Source organism: Echinops telfairi, unplaced genomic scaffold, assembly GCF_000313985.2.
Source record: "Echinops telfairi isolate 266 unplaced genomic scaffold, ASM31398v2 ScPeMD7_7420;HRSCAF=8458, whole genome shotgun sequence".
In the NCBI taxonomy this organism is placed as follows: domain Eukaryota; kingdom Metazoa; phylum Chordata; class Mammalia; order Afrosoricida; family Tenrecidae; genus Echinops; species Echinops telfairi.
Genome location: NW_022111320.1, coordinates 34,969,102 through 34,991,813, shown reverse-complemented (window position 1 = coordinate 34,991,813; position 22,712 = coordinate 34,969,102). Strand labels below are relative to the sequence as shown.

Below are 22,712 nucleotides of genomic sequence, written 5' to 3'. Positions count from 1 at the left end.
CTGGCACAATAAACTATCTCAGAAACCAAACAGTTCAGTTTTATTGACTCTCATGAAGACATCCCCCCCGGCCCCCCGATATCTTCCTCCCAAACTTGTCTGCTTCTCTTTTTATTATTATCATAACCGGAAGCATTTATTTCCTATGTGTGTAACAAAGATAATAAAAGTTCAAATTCACTTAGTGTCTGCCATCCACTTTAGATCACTGAAAAAAATATTGTCTTCTTGTTGCTTCCCCAGAGTCTATAGAAAGTACACTGTTTGTAAAGTTTTCATGGAAATACTTAGTTTTCTATTTATTTTCTGAAAGAGCAAACCCTGGCAAATAGAAAACTCTGGCCTGGGCTCTACTTCTTTATGTTGTTGTTGCTGTGTGCTGTCTGTCTACTTGTGACAGATTGTCAACCACATCCCAGGGAGAAGTCTGTATGATATGGTCAAATTAGAGAACACACCTTGAGAATATAAACTCTCCCCTCGCCTCACCCTTTGCTCTGCTCAGCAAACCACTTGGTTCTTGCATGACACTTTCCTCTCTAAGTGTTTATAAAATGAGAACTTTACTTTCTGGGCTCCAAAATGAACATGAATGAAGCCCAGGATGGGCAGATCTCTAGAGACAGCAATTGGGTTGCTAATTGCCTAGGGGCACAGCAAGGAAGGATAGCAGCGTGCGGGGTGGGGTTAGGGGGTAGAATGGGGAGAATGGGGAGAAACTGTTCTGAGATTGACCCTGGTGATAAAAGCACACATCTTCTTAATCTACCTGAACAATCCAATTGTATGATCTATGAAGTATATCTCAGTATAAATATGATAAAAAAGAAAATAAACACAGAAAGCAACATGTATTAATAGTTTTCAATTCACACAAAATCCAAACCAAACCTGCTACCATGAGTTGATTTCAATTCATAGCAACTCCATGGGCTAGAACAGAATGATTCCATAGGGTTTCTGAGGCAGCAGATCCATATGGGAGCAACTACCTCCTCTGTCCTCCATGGGAGTACTGTGGGATTAGAGCTACTGATCTATTGGTTGGAAGTTGAACACTTAACCAATGACACTACCAAGGCTTCTTAAACTTACACAAGGATAAACAATATGTCACTCCCCCGCCTTTTCAATAATATTTATAATTTTAAATAAGTCAACATATATTATATACTTTCTCCCAGTTTGCCTATTAACCACACAATCAAAATCAGAGTAAAATGGCTTCATAGCATTTCCCAGACATAATCACGATGCACGGAGAAAATATTGACATTGTCAAGGATTTCCTTCCACTTGGAGCTACAATCAACACTCATGGAAAGCAGCCGTCAAGAAATCCAACAATATATTACATTGGACAAATCTGGTGCAAGAATCCTTGCAAGTGTTAAAGAGCAAATAGGTCACTCTGAGGACTAAAGTGTGCCTGACTCAGGCTCTGGTCTTCTCCATCACCTCACGTGCATGTAAAAGCTGGACAATGAATAGGAAAGACAGGAGAAGAACCAATGCATTTGAATTGTGGTTCTGGGAGGAATATTGGCATTACAATGGACGACCGGAAGGATGCACGGATCTTCATGGAGAACGCTCCTGAGAAGTGGGGCTGGCAAGGCTCTGTCCTACCTAGCGTGCACGTGTTAAGGGAGATGAAGACCTGAGAAAAGGGCATGGTACTTGGGAAAGTAGAGGTTTACTGAGAGAGAGGAAGGTCCTCACAGACAGGGCATGCCACTGTGCTGCAACAACGGGCTCCGGCATAACAGCCATTTGAGGATGGCGGAGGACCGGGCAGTGTTTACTTCTATTGTACACAAGGTCGCCAAGAGTCTCAAGGGTCCCTAACCCAACAATAACCATAGGAGTTCCTGAAGCAGATTGCTGCATCCCTCTCTCAAGGACCAGCTGGTGGTTTTGAACAGGTGATCTCTGGTTAGCAGCCACCAGGGTTCCCATAGAGCATTCATAATCACGCATTGATTTCTGAAACCTTTGAAGTTGGTTGCCAAGTGGGCCTCAGCTTTTTGATTGATTACAGGAAGTGGCTTAATTGGGTAATCTTTGAGGATACTTCTGACTTTTCTAAGTATGTACTGCTTTCAAAGGTCAACTAGTTCATTGTGCTGCCTGCGGCCTTGCTGTTGAAAACTTAATTGTTCTCCAGTTTCTCTGATAAAGGAGAAGACTTCGAGGAAAAGCAGCTGACATTTGAGACAGTGCTACTGGTTGTGTTCTCAGGCATGGCTCTTTCCGTTTCTATTTGGCTTTGACCTGAGCAGAAAGAGGACACATGCTTTTGTTTGGGTTTTTGGGTGTGACCTCTTGGACCTCTCACTCTGTGACTCTGACCAGCTTCTTTTCTGCCACCCTCTTTGGACCTTATGCTCTGACTAGGTGAGGACAATGCGGTGGCTCTTGACGTCTAGCATGCAGCGGAGTCACCAGGCTTTGAAAAGTACCACCTGAAAGAAGAGGCTCTGCTCCTCGATATTTGGATTCCAAAGATGCAGCTGTGCCTACCTGTGTTCTTCCACATCTCTCTACAGTAAAAAAGATGCTCTTTCCAAGTAGTTCTGGCACCCACCAGAGGCTGACGAACCACTGGACACAACAATGGGCTTTATACTGACCCTGAAACTGCCAAATTCTCAGAAATGGAATGTCTGGGACTACAGAAGCAGTAGCCTGGAAATCCCCCTACATTCTTCTATTTTTTTAATTAACCTGGATGCTCCCTGGTGGTCTCATGGCCAGCATTCAGAGTACTCTGTAGAGCCTAGGTTCAGAGACCGCCAGGGTCAGAGAGACCTTTCTTCTTGTTGCCTCTGGGTGGTGCAAGGAGTTAAGTACTGAGCTACTAACCAAAAGGTTGGGAGTTCAAATGCACACAGAGACCCCTTGGAAGATCTGCTTTGCAGCCTGGGAAACCTTTGGGAGTGTACTTCTGCCCTGCACACATACTGAGTTTGACTCAAAGGCAATGACCACCATGCTTTTGTCGATAGCCTTCTGGAGAAAGCTACCATCATACTTGGAGACTCGAGGCCAAATTGAAGTCTTTTATTGATATGATCTTATGAAGTTGTTATGCAATTGGCAGTTTCTAAGCCATTCCTTCAAATATCACCAACTGGTATATAGTAACTGACATTCATTATTGTATATTTTTAGGTGCTGAACAAACCATTGACTATCTCATCTGAAAGCTGTTACAATTAGCTTTAAATGGTCCAGTCAATTATTCATTCATTTTCCCCCCATTCATTCTTCATTACCATGGGAATGTATTCATCAAACATTCATTAAGCACTTACAATAGTGTAGGGGCTAACAGGGAGCTGTCATTTCTTAACGTTTTGACCTCGAAAAAAGTATCCACCTTTATAAATTCCAATGTCCCTATCTGCAAAGAGGAATATTAGAACTGGATCCACTGCAGTCATTGCGAATGTATGAAACCAAATCTTTAATCCCCATAGCAAAGGGCATGAATAGCTGGTCCACAATGATGACATCCAATGGCTAATAAACCTATGAAGAAGTGCTCACCATTGCTAGCCATATGGGAGATGCAAATTAAAGCAATGATGAGATCCCACCTCACACTAACAATGACAGTCAAGTACAGAACCACAGAAAATAGCCAATGCTAGAGAGGCTGCTGAGATACCTGAAACCTCATGCATTTCTGGTGGGACTATAAAGATATACAACCACTGTGGGTCATGATATGGTACTATCTCAAACAAATGGCATAGAAATTCCATATGATCCAGCAATCCTTCTGCTGGATAGTTACACACCCATGTTCATTGCCGTGCTGCTCAGGTTAGTAAGAAGTTGGAAAAGGCCAAATGCCCATCCGTAGAAGAACGGGTAAAGAAACTTTGGTATCTGCACACAATGGAGTAATATACATTGCCAAAAAACCATGATGACACCACAAAGCACCTCATGATGTGAATTCACTTGGAAAATATTATGCTGAGAATAATCATCCACACAAGGACAAAAATTCTATGAGACCACTGTTAAAAGGAGTAGAAAAAACCCAACCAAAGGGGATAATAGCCTTTGGAGTTTGCCAAAACGGGGAGAGGGCAAAAAGCAGGATAAAACAATGGGGTAGACTGCGGATGGGTGTGGACTTGGGTGAAGTGGAAGACAGTGATGACCAGGAGGGAGAAGGGAAATCAAGAAGCAGTGGAAGGATGGGCCGTTGGGGAATTTAATTAGTAATTTAGATTGTGGAGTAGAAAAATTAATGATCTGAAATGTAAATACTCACCTAAGTAACAATAAAAATAAGTAAATAAAAGGCGTTCCATTGTGCCTATGGGACATAACCACCGTTCAGTAAACACTAGTCATTATTATCACCATCACAATGCACAAGTCCTTGGAGTAGGAGGATACAAAGACGGATACGCTTATATACCTTTAATGAGTAGATGTGGGGAGGCAAACACCAATGTTTGTTATTAGCACATGGAGTTTGGGTGGATCCACGTCTATGAGGAATGATTGAAGGTCTGTATAATAGGCATTAGAGTAGTTAACAATGCACAAGTAGGAATCTACTTCATCTTATGGGGAAACAAAATTATTTTTCACTTCCATTTTTTTGGTCAGTGAAAATTGTATGGAAACGACCTTAGGTATCCAGTACTGCTGTAATAAATGTATTACCAATGGGTGGCTTCTCTCAGTTTAGGAGGCTAGCAGTTTGAATTCCAGGCACTAACTCTAGGGTCCGGCTTTCTCCCTGTGTTGGCTTTGGTGAAGGCTCTGGTGTCTTCAACTCCTGTTCTTGGGAGATTTCCACATGGCGTGTTATCTCAGTTTACCTTTCTCTGATTTTTGGCTGACTTATTTTATCTCTGCTATATCTCAAAAGAGATCGATCGACTCAAGACTTACCCTATACCAATTCTGCCTTATTAACATTAGCAAAAGACAAATCCATACACAAATGGGATTGCAACCACAAGCATAGAGGTTAAGATTTAAAACACCTATTTTGGGGGACAGAATTCAATTCCTAATAGATACTTTCAAAGCAAATGTAATTTAAGATGTTTTCTTCCAATACATCGTTACTTCTTTCTTTCTTTTTAATAAACTACTTCATTACCCCCAGCGAAAAGACAGAAAGTAACTCAGATGACAGAATGGTCCACAAAGCTGTTAGAGAGAAGGTTTCTGTATCAGGTTGGGAGGTTGGTCTGGAGTAATGGTTCCCAATGAGGAGTAATGCTTGAGGGTTAAAGTTTTATTATTATTATTAATTGGGAGTTAATATATGTATCACACCATTCTATAGTTCAATCACATCAAGTGGAATTGTACAATTGCTACCACCGTCAGTTTCCAAACATTCTTTTTCTTCCTGAACTCCTTGACATTGTCACCCTTTTACCACCCCCACACCACTTTAGCCCCTGCCCCCTGAAACCCTTGCTCTATTTGTGGTCCTCTAGGTTCATCAGTCCTGAGTTTCATAAACCCAAAGCAGAAAAACATATAACACAACTTTAAAAGGGTAACCTCACAACATCTCTGAGATACGCCCTAAAATAATTGAACAAAAATGTCAACAATTTCTATAGTTTTGTTTTGTTTGCCTCTGAGATGAACTAGTTTTTTGGGTTTTCTTGGTATAGGATTCAAGAATGTGCATTTTGATTCAGTTTCCCAATGATGGTGGAACTGGTGGTTCAAGGCTTCTCTATGGAGATCAACTAGTCAATATAACCTCCATAGTTCTTGACAAATCTAAAATATATTAGTTAAATGATTTTTTTCATCTATATAAATTTTGGGGTGAAAAGTTGCCAAATGTATGTTTATGGTAATTTACCATCAAGGATCATGGCACTAGATCTTGAACTGTGTAGAATGAGGCTAGTCATCACATTTCATGTGCTGCCCTAAATTTCAACAGCTGTCTCCTGATGCCTTTTCCCTCATTGGTTTTCTTGGCCAAGAGTAACATCACATGCAAGTTTGAGACATGATGGTTTACTGGCATTTTCTCTAAAATCCAAGTTTGTAATAATAAGTCAACTTTGGGGTATTTATCAAATTATCAATGTTCTCGAAGGGTGACATCATAAAAAATGCATTCGCTTGGCAATAACTGCTAGGATGTCTGTGCCACGCACAGATACATTTTTATTAAGCTCGATTTTCCTTCCAAATATGTGGAAGTCTACTTCTGTTCTTCTCATCTCTGAGACGTTTGGGGTTTAAAGTGGGTTAAAGGAATGCACGGGAATGTTGGCCAACAGAAGACAAGCAGGTAAACTATAGGGGCCAGATTTAAAGAGAATATGATATGAGAGACTATTAAATGCCAGGCAAGTAAATTTACTCAGTTGCTCACTAATGCATTTTTTTTAATACAATCAAGTACATGAAGTCTATACAAAAATTATTACAGCATCTGGGGAGTCTGTATTTTCAGAACTGACTGAAACAGGCATAAACTACAGGACGGAGAAACTGGATAGGAAATAAGAACTCATCCAAGCACTGTTAAGATGGAGAAGACATGCTAAGAGAGTGTGTGCAGTGCCTTAAAACAGTCAAGCAGATTGCATTCTATTGTTCAGCTCAAGAATCTCCGGCCCAAACGCCCGGAGCAGCACGCTTGGTTCGGCTCAGTTATCTACAGGAAAAGTTCTCTTTCATTTCTTTTTGTCTAGCGAAGATAACGCTGTACTTTCATTAGTACAAGGAAATAATATATTTCATTAAAAAACAAATGAGCTCAGAATTATGGAAAAAAGGAGGCACACTCCATCACGCCCCTCATTTATGTCATAACATTTGAGAAAGTAAGATTTAAAAACATTACTACCAGGGCTGTATTTAAATCGTCTTTTATCTGTCACTACCTTTACCATCTTAGCTTCTGGTTGACAGGAATCATTGGTTCAGAGTGCCTCTAATTACAGCAAATGTTACCACACCGGCTGCTGCGGCCAAGTCTGTTGCCACTGAGCCGATGGCACTCATAGAGACCTTGTGTGTGTCAGAGGAGGACCGCTCCATCGGGCTGTCAATGACTCGAGTCTGTTGGAAGCAGGTCACAAGACCATTCGTGGTGTTGCTGATGGGATTCGAATCCCCAACCTTCTGTTTAGTAACCATTTGCTCTAAGCAGGGGCCCCTCTGACATTGCTGACACAGCAGGTGCTCAGGACACTCGCGTGAAATGAACGTGCAGCGTCCATTCTCAACATTTACAATTCGGTTTTCATCTTTCACAGAACGTCATTTGATTAGTCCCTCTATTCCACAAGTGAAGAACTGGAAATATTTATAATAGGGAAAGTTGACTCGCCTATTTGCCCGAGGCAAAACTAACAACGTCTGACCCTGACAACCATCTGGCAAGTTCATGAGCGAGAGGAGAGAAGGGATCAACCGACAAAGGTGTCGTTTCTTTAGCCCTAGTTTTAGACACGGGCTCTGCTCCCACGCATTGTCATGTTACAGATTAATCCAGGACTTTCCTTTCTTCCCCACACTGTGTGGTAAGACAGCCATTTTCACGCTAAACATGTTTATTTTCACCCCATCACTGTACTTTTCCTTTCCACCCAGCATCTATGCTTCTAGTATGTGGAATTCTTAAACTGGGGTTCACAGACCACCCGGCCACCAAGTCCTGGGAGAACCTTCTATTTCAGCAGAATAGCTTTCCTCTGCAATCATGGGTGTTCTGTTCCACGCACGGAGAAGCATCCCTCTGAGAAGAGGTCCCAGGCAGCACCAGATGATGAAATTGGGCCCGTGGCATAAAAGAAATCCCAGATTGCCTTGTCTGACAGATGCTTGTTTGGTCCAAGGGCCAAAGACCAGCCTTTCTACTCCTGTAAATAATTCTACCTCCGTAAGTAACGGGCAGTCCTACCCTGTCCTACAGGGTCACTGCGCGTCGGCACCAATTCAGGGGCAGTGAGTTGACCTTTCCGTGTTTCCTCCATAACTTACAGAACTAAGCTCCCATGCTACCAAACCAAGAACCAAACCATTTGCTGTCAAGGCAATTCCGACTCATCATGACCCTCTAGAATGGGAGGGCTGCCCACAGGGAGGCCAGTCTTCATGGAAACAGACGGCTGCATCTTTCTTCCAAGGCAAGGACAGGCCAGACGCTGAGTGCTTCCTCACGGGGCTCCCTGGGCTCCCTCCCAGGTCGTACTTGTCTGACTTTCCCCCCAAAGGCAGATCTTTTCATTCTCACTGTCTCAAGTATTTCCCAGGTGTCCAGGGTCCCTAAAATACCCTAGAAAACAGTAGTTAGGTTATCACGTAGTCAACTGCTAAGTTTCATTCACTCTTGACCTAGAATACAGTTTGCATTAGGCTTAGAAGCCTTAAAATTTTTTTTTAGCACTTTCTAATGTTCACCTCGATGTTATTTCTCAAACCATTTGTAAGCCTTTATCAGCAACACAGGGTTCACGGATGCCAGTATTTAAAAAAAAAAAAAACAGCTGTCAGAAGAAGGCATTATAATTTTATAGTTTTTTTTTAGCTCAGTGCAAGAAGAAAGATGTCTATGGATTACAAGGAATAAAAGCAAAACAAAACAAAAACCAAAAACCAAATGAACTCAGACACGCTTCATATCTTCATAGCTCAACATTTGTCACCATTATTAGCTACAAGGCGAGGGAGGAATTTTGTGTGCAGAAGCTTTAATGCAAACGACTTAGTATTTCAGCCTGAATTCTTAGGTTCCTCTCCTCTAAAAATATATGTATTTGAACAAGCCACCGTAGTGGTTATTTATAGCTATAGCTCCATAACGTTCATCCTCTGTTCAGTTGAGAGGATGCACTTTTAAACTCGATGCATTTCATGGGCAGCTCTGGGGGTTCTTTCTGAAACTCGGGCAGTTCCGGGGTCTAGCATCATGTGTGGGCTGGAAGAGAAAGTAGTTTTATACCGGGGGTGGGGGAGATAGATGATTTCTTCATCGCAACATGCTTGTTTCACCAGGAAAACGGCTTTCGTTACACTTTTCTTTCCCCAGTCAACGAACAGGTTGTGATGAGTAAACACATAGTTTATTACCTTTTTACACCCTTGTCAGGTGGGACATTCTGTAGAACACCAGTAGGAACACGGATGGGGGTTACAATGACCCTGCTCTGATAAATGAAAAAGTCAAATGAACAAAATCCATCATTCATGGAAAGGAGGCACTCCAACACCCCGGGAGGGGCTCTGCAGTTTGTGGTTACGACTCAGTACTGCCGTGAGTAGTTCGGATCTATTTAGGATAACCTGGGCACAAAATGCCGAGGTGAAACGGGAGCAGTGGGCTGGCGGCCTGACACAGCCACTGTATTTTAGCCACCGAATACCTCTGGTTGGCTTCCGGCCACATCCTTGGGTTAACCCTCTCCTGTATTTAGATCTAAGCCCTGTATACGAAGAATGCTAATCACAGGTTCCTAGGGATACCAGGGAGTTAACAAGCCTCTCCTCAGCATTAGCTGATTGAAAGCAGAGGCAGCATCTCCCATTTGGGCTTTATATTTGTCACAGTATTTTCATCTGTATTATTTTATTTGATGCTTGCCTACACACTACTGGCCAATGGAGGCCATGAGTCATTTGCTCAGATGAGTCAGAGGCACATGTCACTTCTGGTAGGCCACTGTCTCCTTGTGACACTAACATGAGAATCGTCCCCAGGGCTCTGATCCTTTGTTGAATGTTCCTCATGAATTAGTTGAGAAAAGGGAAAAAAAAACTTTAATGAATGCTCCTCATGAATTAGTTGAGAAAACTTTAAATGGGAGGGGGGGCGGTCCTACTTTTCTTTAGAATCCTTGAGAATGTCCAAGAGTCCTGGTCTTCTCAGGTTGACTGGATGGCTTGGTCCACATTTTGTGGAAAGTGTGGGGAGCAGATCGCCACAGTGGCCCTTTGGAAGTCAACTTGAGCATGCACCACAGGAAAGCAATTTGAATGTAACCTCTAAAACTGACTCGATGGAACCCAATATCTATTCCCAGCAGATAAATTCCCATATTACTTGGGTGTGAACTGGGGAAAAAAAAGAAACTATCAGGAGCCAAGGGTTGGGAAGAAAAGGAACATTTACTTGTATTAATAGTGAAAACTGCTACGCATAGACTTACCATACACTTGCCTTGGGTTTTTCAACCCTCACAATAGCTGCAGCCTTGAAGTTGTACTGAACAGGAATCTGACTGGTCCATTAATACATCACTGGAGAATGAGCCTCTGGTGCTTGATCTCCTTTAGGTTTTAAGGACATCTTTAGTTCACTCCAAATCTAGAAGTCACCTTTTCACTCAAGTGGCCAGAGCGGAAAAAGCTGCTGTCCAAGGTAGTGAGCGGAAGATTGGGTGGCGGCCAGGAGATGCTGATGCAGAAAACGATTGATGGAAAGCTAAGTGAACATTGGCTGAAAACTAATACCTTTTAGAAGAGTCCGTATAAAGTTGGTTTCCATAAGCTGAAGGTTAAAGATGTTCGAACATGTCCATTTTTTAAAAATGGCTATACCATTTCACCATCTCTACATCAACTCCGTGGGTACGCCTCTCCTCTTCACCCTTGTGGGCTGTAATTCACCGGGGGCAGAGAGGTCATTCACAGAGCTCATGAACCATCCAGGGAATGGCTGGAGCAGTTATGGAGACTAGGAGTCCAGAATCTGTGGGGCAAGCATCAAGCTGGAGGTCTCTTCCATGTGGTTGTGTGGCCAGATGAAGTGTACAATGTAAAAATGGCACCGGACCTCCCCTCGCTGCACCGGGCATCCACCAAAGACGATTCCTATGCAGTTGAGGTACATGCCTCTACTTTCCAAAATTTGTACCAATTCTGGCACCAAGTGCTCCTCCCATGGAATGTTCTACTTCTCTACTGGGTTCACTGCAATGGCTACACTGAGCTCACAGAATCGAATTAATGATGAGGTTTATTAGGGCATCTAGCAGGTTACAATTCAGGATCAAAAGCACTCAGGATCAAAAACTTCAGTCAAGACAGCCTTTTCTTAACTTGTCCACAGGTATGCCTCTCTCTGGTTTGTAGTGACTCAGTCACAGGGCCCTTTGGCTTCTGCCCTGTGTCAGCAAGTGTTACAAAGTTCTTAAAGATCTGCTGATAAACGCCCAGAGGCATCCAACTCTGCCAGTAAGCTTTAGTCCAAAGGGTTCAGCACTAGCTCTTCAGGTGAGCAAACGTAGCTTCCCTAATTAAGTATTGAGGGGAGGTGCCCCACTTTGCAAGTATGCATGCCTCTTGCCTGTAGTCATTCAGCTTTCTCCCTCATGGGCTGGAAAGACTGTGGTGTCTCCTGCCAGTCTCTTGGTTCTGATGCCACCACTCCTCTGCGACCTCTCTGTTGTCTCTCTGCCATCTCCGGTGTCAAAGCTGTCTCTATCTCCTGCATCAAGAAATTTAAGCACAGGGCTTTCAAGGTCATGGTCCACTCTTGGCTCTTCTTTCTTGATGGTAGTAAGATCCCACTTTCTGCTTCTGAGATGGCTCCTTTTAAGTCTAGTCAAACTCCAGACGTCATTGAGTCAATTCTGCTATATAGTGACCCGATAAGACACAGCAGAAGTTCCCTTGTGAGTTTCCAAGGTTGTAACTCTTTATGGGAGTAGAGAGCTTCATTGTTCTCGCATAGAGTGGCTGGTGGTTTCAAACTGCCGACCGTGCAGCCCCACCATGCCTCTAGGATACCCTAAGTCTAGAAGAATGGCAGAACTAACCAACGCCCTTCTTAGGGTTCTATGTACCTTACTTGGATGATTCCCACCCTACAAGGGTGCCCATGTCCCTTAGTTACATTATTAGCTATCCAATCTCCTCTGTGGACAAGAAACAACTGCATATTTGCAGAGTTCTATCCAGTGTTAAGGTCATGAGGGGTCAGAATCAATCCGATGGCTTGTGTGCTTGGTCAGTATCTAGTTATTCGGTGGGAGTTATGATCACAATGGGTAGAAGGGCCTATCAAACAATTCACTGCATTGTGCGCAACCCCATCAGCCGGCTGGTCAGACTACAGGCTGCTGGCTCAGGAGGAAGCTAGAGAATCTGGTCAGATGACAGGCTGATGGCTCAAGTTGCAAGAACTGGAGGCTAGATGGTGACAAGGCAGATGTAGGGCCCAGAAATAATTTTGCTCAGATATTCCTAAGTCTACTGAATGCAGAGTGCACCCTCAAGGAGACGTCCCCCTACTAAAGCAAGGCCGTCAGGGGTGGTGAACGTGATGACTGGGATGAGGTCGGCGACTTCGGTCACACCCTTTAGTAAGGTGATGATTCCCCATGCATCCTCCCCTAATTCTTCCTCATCATTAACACAATGGCCAGCTCATTTCTAAATAGGACCATTCCCACAGGTACAAAGACCAGGGTTTCTAATACATCACCAAACAAAAGATAACTCCTTCATTAACTAACCACCAAACCACTAAGAATCATGCCACAGACATAAAAATTCCCACAAACCTTACTTGCATTAGCAGCGAGTTGTCTAATCTTCCTTGGTGGGCAGCATGCACCTGATTTTCATGGTCCTACTGAGGTAAATAATTCACTGTACTGAAGAAGCCCAGAGAAGATTAGGTTCTGACCCCATCAGGAAAGGATGAGTGGCAGTGCAGAATCAGGCTTTCTAAAACAACATCAGAATTTCTCTTCTCTACCACCAGTATCTCAAATACCTGCATTCCTTACTATTCGGAAAACAGGCCAAGCCTCTTGGTTATCAGCTCAGAGGGGCACTTGGATACGGAGTTCTAGAACTAGGTTCCATAGGATTCCATCTACCTTCTGAGAATGTGTGGCCACTCTTTTTAAACCTCTTTATACTTTTTGGCTGAGGGCCTCCTCCATTAATAGATATAATACCTGTTTATTTCCACTACTTAAAAAAAGCATCTGAAAGCTGCCCAAGAATGTTTTTACCACGTTCCTAGCCATGAATAGCCTAGCCTTTTTCTGCAGATATAAGCAAGCTTGTGATTGACTGCCAATTAAAATTCCTGGGCTGAATCAAAGGCACTAAATGGTGTTTTTTAAACTATGGGTCCCAACCTTTAAGTAGATGGCACCCCTTCTTTTAAAAAATGAAAGAGAAGAGACTAGGGAGCAAAAAAATCCACTGCCTTTAGGAAGGACAAGAATTGTTTTGTGAAACACTCGTTTGAGTTTCAAACACATTGCTTATAAGCTGGGCTAGTCGTTACGCAAAATGTATTTTTTACAGTGGGCTGTGGGCAATCATTTGAAAGTCATTGCACTAAGGCAATGTGAGAAACCCTAAAAGAATTGACTTGCTTATGGCGATAAAGCCTTTACTTCTGATTTCTGATCTTCTTCCAGAGGGCAGGCTAAGGAAAGGGAGGGGGTGGAAAGGCTCACGAGAAATGGACAGGAGCCCAGTGTGGGGTTTCGAGCCAGAGCCCGCTGGCCAAGGGGAGGATTGGCAAGTGGACAAACGAGGGCTTTCTTACTGTTGCTTATTAGAACATTTTTACAGAATCCAGTCCCTCTGATTCACCAACAAGCTCTCCAAGTATTCAAGTTCTCCAAAAGGAAGATGTTTCATACACCAAGCGGTTGCAGATTTGCAAAGAGTTCTACATCTGCAGTCAATGCAAACAAAAGCTCAGGCGTGTGCGCGATGGGATTCTGTAAGGCTGAAACACAAATGGGCACTATCTGACCATTTCAACTTTAAAAGTGGCAATTTCTTATGTTCTGCCTTTAAATAATAGGCATTCCAATTTTTCAAGTAAATTTGCCAATATATTAATGTGTAGCCATCCATCCTAGACTCATGGATCCATCAGGCTATCAATTTTGTTTGCTTTTTTAAGTGGGGGGTGGTGGTGGGAAGTGAGGATGAAAATGCAGGTCGCCTTTCAGAAGCCACGCAAATTTCAATGAAGCCAATATTGCTTGCCTGCTCGTGAGAGGACTACTTAGGGAAAACCCAAATATCTTGAGGAGATTGTTTCTCGATTGGAGTTGGCTACTGCGGGGGTTGTCATCGGCTGATATTTGGAAACAGATGGGCAAACCCTGTTTCCTAGCTCACCTTAGTCTGTAAGTCCCACTAAAACCTCTCCAGCCCCACAACAGCACTGTCAGTGGACGAGATACATGAAGTTCATTGGCTGGGAAGTGAGCCCTGGTCTCAAGTGCGCCCTGGTGAGAATTCTACAACCAAAGGACCACTGCCTTCTGCTGTGTGGTTGGTGGCTATTATATGCAACCTATAGCCGAAAACATCTGAAAAGGCTCTTTTTTTTTTCACCCCATGAAATTCCTATGAAATATTTTATATATATTGAGACTGAAGTCAGTCTCCTCAGTTACTAACATGATTAAAATTTCTTTCTGCTAAGAGACAACACACACACACACACACACACACACACAGCCAAACAAAAAGAACAGAGTATTAGCCTGTTCCCTGTATGATGCCACAAATAGACAGTCTCATCCACTATATCCACGGGTTCCTGAGTCCTCGGGAAAGCCATTGAATATCTTTTCATAAAGGACTTCCTTATTTTCAAAAGCAGGTGCTGGCTTCTCCCTTCCAATTTCTAACTGTGGCAGACAGCATTTTCTCTTCTGGATAGTATTTCTTCATCGAAAAGAAATGACTGGGGCTGTGCCCCCTGCTTATTTCCTCCCAGAAACACGTCTGCAAGGCAATAAAGTTTTCCATAACGTCTGCGCTGGAAAAAACGTGCCAAGAAAAACCCCCAAAACACTGGCAGAAAGAAAAATATTTGGTGCTAAATTATGTTTCTTTTTTAGATATGAAGGAGGGGAGAGAACCCTTCCAGCAAGTTCACCGAGTTATTTTAATTAAATGCAGTGCGTGCACCCTGCCCGATGGACTGTGTTCTTTTCAGAGGTCAGTCGTGCGGGGCCAGGGTCCAGCCCCTAGCCCGGCCCTTCTCTAGGGTCTGCATTCACACGGGAGGCTTCTTCAAGCAAAATGCCCCTTCACGTCAACGTCTCGTTCGTTGCAGACGTCCCAAACCACACTCAGTACAGGGAAACGAAACCGTTACGGACCCGACTTTCTCCTTAGATATACCCGGGGATTTTGGCATCAAATGTGTGGCTTTCTGACAAATGAATTTAGTTTTTGTTCCAAAAGATATGGTACACAATCAAGTGGTTAAAATTCCTTAATTAGACATTAAAAACATTAAAAGACATTTTTTTCTGACCAAAGGAAAAAAAATTGCCCAATTTTTCTAGGAATTGTGGATCCTGGACTATTTTCAAATCCGTTCCAGAAGCAGAATTGCATGCTCTGACTGACATTGAATATTTTTCTTCAGATATCCCAAAGAAATTGTCTAGTCCTAGAGCTGAATGTTTGCCTGTGCTCTGTCAGACACCGAATAAAAGATCGTAAGATAATTCTTGGATTTTTTTCCCTCTCCTAAATTGACTGCGCATTGAATTACCCATCATGCCCTATTCCCGTGAATTTCCCTCTCAGGTAGACCAGCTGGAAAGTGAGCCGGTTTCTAGGACTAATCAGGCCTGTGCAAGGACAGAGGTCACCCCATGTGACTCACTCAGCAAAGACATCCATGCAGTGCGCCTTGTTTTCCTAAGTGTCACCACTCACAGCTCATCTCTTACGCTGGACTCTTAAAGGAAGAGATCCGTAAATATGGTTACTGTCCTCCTTCCACAATGGGGGCTTAGAAGTCAGGCTATACATGATTCAAATGTCAAGGAAACTCTTAAACTAAGTTCCTGGGGTGCATCAGTTTTGAGGGTTAGGAGGAAGATGGAAAACCAGGGGCAGTTTCAGTATTGAGCTCTGCTACTTCCTCTTATTAGCAAATGACAGAGTTGTACGTAGACCTATTTTAAATGGGGGAAAACTGCCCTTGTTTTCAAAACTTGATCAGGCACCCTGTGAACACAGAGATTATACTCAGGTATGTTTATTATCATAAAGGAAAGCATGTCGCTTGCACACTGTGAGTAAGAGCATAAATTAATTCAACATGGTGGCAATAAATTAAAATTCCAAATGCATATGTCCTCGACTCTGTAATTCTACCTCTTGGATTTTATTTAACTGATACAGTCATTCATGTTTTACACACACACACACACACACACCACACACACACGACTTCAAAAAGTTCACAGGAAAATGGAACAAAAAGATAATAGAATTCTTCCATGAACTCTTTGAAGCCAATATGTATATATTCATTATAAATTTTATAAACGTATAAGAACCCGGGAACAATGTGAATGCCCATTGATAGAAAGCAAGATAAATTATGCTTCATGTAGGCAGTCAATAGACTAACGTGTGGCCATTCAAAGAATGAGAGAGTAACAGCGCAAAAGGAAAGCTATTTACAGAGGGATGGAAAGGAAACGGATCAAAGTGATGCCATGTAAGAAAAATGTAAGTCACAGCACCATGCACAGAATATGATCCCATGTGTGCAAAAACTATGTTTACATGTGTGCAGACTTGCATGTGCATACACAATATAAACATGTATACAATTTCTGGTAAGGTGTCTAACAAAGTGTTACTAGTGGCTACCTGTAACAAGTAGGCCTCCCCAACAAGGGGACTTCTGTATTTCATTTTATATCCTTTTGAACTACAAGGATCTTGTCTTATGAAAGAATACCGTTTTTAAATCTGTCTTTCAATCAAAGTTGTGTGTCCATCATGCAGGGCAGAGCATTCTTTAAGGTGACTCTTGTAGGCACGATCTCTGGAACTCCCACCAAGCCATGTTTCCCTGACAGGCTGGCTAGGAGGAGATGGGAAAGATACTGCTAAGAATCCATGGTGGATGCTTAATAACAGGATTCGTTCTGATCGGCATCCTGCTGCATATAAGACGGGCCATTTTCAGGAGCAGGAGGGGGAATCTGAGGACTGGCAAGTGCCAGGCATCTAGCGCGTTCTCTCAACCTGAGGTCCCTGTGCAGTGAACCTCCTTGATCCAGAAGACAGCCGTGGCATCTGACAGGGGACAGAGGAGCAACAGCAGAACCCGGAGCCAGACCATGCAGCAGAGTGATGGACTTCCCAGCCCAAAGAGTAAGTAAAGCTGAGTGCTTTGGGGAGGAGCTGGCTTGTTGAGTGGGGTGACTCTGGCCACTTCAATGGGGGAGCTGGGTTTGCTGACCCACGGGAGTGGAGCTGAGTGTCTTCAGGGCGAGGCTTACTGGAGTGGAGTGCCGCTGGGCACGTCATTCAGAGAGCGGAGTTTGCCACGCCTGGAGCTTCAGCTGATTGCTTCTGGGTGGAGGCTTACAGTGGAGTGGCATGCCTGCTGGGCATTGATTAGCAACCCTGGAATTACTGTGTAACATGTCCTGACTGAACAAGTGTATCCTGAACATTTCCCACCTGCATTGTAACCCGTTGACCGGTTAGCTTCCTTAATAAACCACGAATAAATCATGAATACTGTCTGAGTTCTGTGTGGCCATTGCAATGAAGGATGAAACCTACATATAGAGTGTTGTATGAAACAGAACATAGGAACATGGTTGGTCAAACCTTTCTTATCATATAGTACACCTAAAAAAATTACTGAAACGCTTCAGATACACGAAAACCTCTTTAATAGAACAGAATGATGCTTTGATGACTACCATCAAGGAGCACTTGTTTGTTACTATGAAACATTGTATAATAGGGGTTGGTTCATAACGACAGATGTATATAAATTGGATGTTCATAACCTCGGCACTGTCTGTATTCAATGTCATCATTAATATTATTTTATTTTAATTTTAATTAAACACTTTTATTGGTGGCTCTTACATCTCTTATCACAATCCATAAAATCATCCAGTGTGTCAAGTACATTTGAACATATGCTGCCATCATCATTTTCAAAGCATTTTCTTTCTACTTGAGCCCTTGGTATCAGCTCCTCAGTTTTCCCCTTCCCTTCCCCACTCACCTTCCCTCATGAACCCTTGATAAATTACACATTATTATTTTCATATCTTACATCGTCCTCTGTCACCCTTCATCCACTTTTCCGTTGTTCGTCCCCCCTGGGAGGGGGTTTTATGTTGATCCTTGCGACGGATTTCCCCTTTCTCCCCCCACCTTCCCCTTATCCTCCTGGTATCTCTATTCTCACTGTTGACCCTGAGGGGTTTATCTATCCTGGATTCCCTGTGTTGTAGGCTCTTATCTATAGCAGTGTGCATGTTCTGGTCTAATCAGATTTGTAAGGTGGAATTGAGGTCATGATAGTGGGGGGAAGGAAGCATTAAGGAACTAGAGGAAAGTTGTGTGTTCCATCGGTGCTATACTGCACCCTGACTGGCTCCTCTCTTCTTTGTGACCCTTCTGTGAGGGGATGTCCAATTTTTACCATTAGCATGTGTTGCTTTTATTAAAATAATTCTTGAAAGCATTCCATGCTCATAAGTAACTGCAAAGTTATGCCTCTTGGCATGTCAGGGCAAGAAGAACATATCACAATGCCAGTGTTAGTGAATGGAAGTGAGGCTTTTAGGGGAGACACAGAAGCCAGCTTCCAGAGCCTGTTTGTGGGTTCCTCCCCTGAGGACTAAGTGCACCGGGTTCCTGGACAACACCTGCTCTGTGCCACAATCCCTATAGCTTGTATGATCTCTGCTCATAGGGTTAGGATCCACCTTGTCCTCACAATGAGTCCCTGGTTCCCGGCATGCTGCCTGACAAGACACTGGGCACTCACTAAATCGCTCTGAATAAAGTGAGCCCGTGGCTTCATGTCAACAAGGATCATTAACTGTCAGAATAAACAAATACTAATTAAGGGGAGAATATCTTGCTTCGAAACTCCTAGTTAAATTTACCAAGCAGGCAAACCACAAAAACAATCATCCAGAACCCAAGAAGCCTGCGAACAGCTGGAGGTCCGAGAGCCCGCCCACCCTGTTGCTTCCATCATCATCACCCTTTCTGGTTCCCTCTCTGGTAGGACAAGCCTGCCTCCAGCCCCCACACAAACAAGAACTCCCCTGGAAGCAAACAGAAGAAAATAGCGCCGAGTCAATTCTGCCTGGTGGGGACCCTACGGGAGAGAGGAGAACTGCCCAGTAAGAGCTCCTGCCTCGGCTTTCTCCCACAGTGTGGCTGATGGGGTCAAACCACCAACCTTTTGGTTAAAAGCAGAGTGGTTTTTCCGGTCCATCATCAGGACACCTCTTTGAAGGACCAATACTCACGCTGTATTGGGATTTAAAACTATGATTGGTAGAACTCGATTGTTTCTCCTGAAATTCTGGAAGAAGAGTTTGGGCACAATTACCTTTAGATGGATTCTTCTGCTTGCAGGATGTGATGGGGCATGGGGTGAGGAGGTGGGAAAAATCAACAGCGTTTGGTCAATCAACTAAAGAATACAGTTGCTCTTCTGACCTGAAAGCCAGTGGAATGCTGTAGGAAAAGGCTGTCTGGTCCAATCGAGACCCTTCCAGAAGTTCTGAGTTCACTAATCGAGGGCGAGGGGCTCTCCTTGACCTTCCTTTGAGAGGCAATACCTTGCAGCGGCTTTGAAGTCAGACAGGCCTGGATTCCAATCTAGCTCTTTCGCTGAGTGGCTGTGCAACCTCATGCACTTTTAATCCGTCTCAAGCACAGTTTCCTCAGGAGTAACATGAGGTCGCCATCGTTCTGTCTCCCAGAGGCAGTGAAAGCTCAACATGACAGCCTCTCAAGATGCTTTGCACAGTGTTCTTTATGATGAATTTTTGTTTTGCATATCACACTGTACGTGCACTCCAACAAAACAAAGCCAGAATACGGTTACCTGGGGGCTTTAGCTGCAAAATTACATAGGCTCCCCCTGCTTCCGGGGCCTCCTACTGTGGAACACACGGAGGCTCTTAGACTGTGTGAAGCATGGTTGTTGAGCCACACTGGAGCTTTTTAACACACAAACTGAACTTTGACCAAAGCTGAACTTGAAACGTATTTAAAATTGATCCAATTTCACCAGTTTTCTAAACAACATCAACAACAAAACGTTGGATAGAATTTCTCAGTTGCCTCTATGCTTGTTTTCATTTCATGTATATTTGCCCTGCCACCAATGTTCTGTCCAAAATCAAGTATAAATTATTTGCTGATTTCATCCAAAATCAGTTATATTACTCTTGGAAGTGCCTTGCACTTGAGTTTTCCAGTGCGCTAAAAGAGTAGAATAATTTTCTTTCTTTCTTTTTTTTTTTTAAAAGAGTATGATAATTTTCAAATGCTTTGACCCTTGAATAAGATGCAGAATATTGAGAAGTGTCTTGAATCAAACCATCGGCTTCCCAGAGAGTGGGGAGTCCTTCACACCTGCATCCTCCAATCTCACTGCAGAGCGAGCCCCTGCATGGCTATTCCTTGTGCAGGAGAGCCCTCAAGTTGGACAGAATCTTAAGCCCGAGAGAAAGCACTGAAAGCCATCTTCCCCACACACAAAAATTCCAGCCTATTATAATACTACACTATTTTTTCTCTAAAACCACTTCCAGGAGTGTTGCTTTGTAAGATAACATAACTTTAAGTGATATTTTGGTCTGGAATTCTACAATTCCCAGTCAATAGTCTGATATACTCACATGACCCAAGCACTATGCATGTGCGACCTGAGTGAACAGAGAGGGAGCATCCCCTTAAGACTAGCTCTAGGTTGCTTTCTAATTACAAGCTGGCTCTCAGGATATTACGGCAGGTACTAAAAGAAACAGATGTAGACACCTCCACTCAAATGCAAGAAGACAAATTATGTGTAAATTCAGTAAAATTCCTACTAATCTTTTGCAACACCACGCCAAAAAAATAACGTGCCAACCGTGACTCGGACAGTAGATTCTTCAAAGTCATATTTTGAATCCGATTCCAGGTCTAAAAATGCAATTCCTTGGCTTCAAAGAACTCCGATTTAAAGAAGCTAGTGTTGTTTTAGAAGGCTAGACAGGGCCACGCCATTTCACTCTTGGAACTAGCTCAAGATGGAAGAAATAAACCTGAACACAAGACACCTAAGAAACTTTTGAGAGCCAAGTTATCCGCATCAGCGGATGGTGTGTGGTAGCCATGTATGTTCAGAAGAAGCAAAAGGTATATTTTCCCTTTGAGCCTATTTTCTTTCACACCAACAATAATTACTATACAACAGCAGGCACTTAAAGAGGTTATTGGCTAGCCTGCACCTTCCTTACCTGATGGAAGTTGAGTGACTGCAGGGTGCCTTCAGCAGTGATGTAGTTTAGTCTTCTTTCTCAAACACAAGTTGTGCTCAGAGATTTTTCCATTGAAGATCGTTACTATACCGTGCATTTCTTAGAAGAGACTTTATTTCAGTAACTTTCCTTAATGTAACAGCAGTGAATGGCGAAGCATTGCAATACAAATGCCTGACAATCTACTGCTGAAGACAAATGTTAGGTATTGTAAACCCTACAGAACATAGTTCTATTCTGACGCACATGGAGTTGCCATCAGCCAGAATTGGCTTGACTGGTCGTGGTGGTGATCATGGCAGTGTTGTATAGATGCACGCTACAAATTGGTATCCATTAGCTTAATTTGGTTGTTGAGCCCTTGAGAGGCGGCTCTTGTGACGGAGGGAACTTTTAATTTTGCTTAGTTTTAGTAACTTGCCGTATATACTCAAGTATAAGCCAAGTTCTTCGGCACCTTTTTAATGCAGGTTTTGTGGTAAAATTAGGTGCCTCTGCTAATATTCAAGTTGGCTTATACTCGAGTATATATGGTACCTTTAGTGTAAATGGCTTCATGTGGTGCTGGCTGTAGTATTGGCCAGCAGAGAGATGACCTCTTATCTAAAGGTTATTTGCTCTGGCTTCCCCAACTTTCCACTTGGTTTTCCCTTTCGTACATTCATTTCTCCAACCGGTGTCCCCTGCATTATTATTTCACTTAGAATTAAGGGTCAGATAGCCTTACATTGCCATCCCAGCTTCGACTCAAAAGCTTAGATTTAACCCACATCATTAACCCACTTCTTGGAATGTAGAAAAAAACCAGGTCTTAAGAGACTCTCTGATCTTCTATTAGCGCTCATTTGAAGAGCTGGGAGTTATTTGCATGGAATGAGATCTGACATCTGTCAAGGCAAGAGGCAGCATTGATGTGGATAATGCCAGCTTCATTTAAAAGCGTCACTCCTTAAATTATAACCAATCTGCTAATACATGCAATATGGCTGCATCGTTAGGAGGCGACATTCATTTACCAGCCTATTGCAATTACACGATCTAGTTCCTACTGTGTGCTAAGGCATACGGGCTATGTTCTGAGGCTGAGAACATGGATAAAACTCCCTCTACTTCTAGGATGAGTCCATATCCAACAAGGGAGGGAGGTCAGAGGCTAACTCATTGTAACAACGATGACAAAGCCTACAATCAGCCTCTGAACAAAGTGCTGTAGGAATAACAAAAACATTCGCTCCCAAAAGACCAACAAGCATAAAAGGCAAAACACACACACCACAACTCACTGCCAATGAGTTGATTCCAACTCACAGTGATCCTCTGCAGGGTTTCTGAGGCTGTAAGCCTTCAGGCAAGCAGGCAGCTTCATCTTTCATCTGCAGAGCAGCTGGTGGATTTGAACTGCTGGTCCAATGTCTACCAGGCAGC

The 22,712-nt window shown here is 43.1% G+C and overlaps 1 protein-coding gene across 3 annotated transcripts in view; it reads right to left on the bottom strand.

Moving 5' to 3' along the window:
- The window catches only part of THRB (thyroid hormone receptor beta), a 463,054-nt gene that overhangs the window by 201,403 nt on the left and 238,939 nt on the right, over positions 1-22,712 (bottom strand). The window lies entirely within an intron of this gene.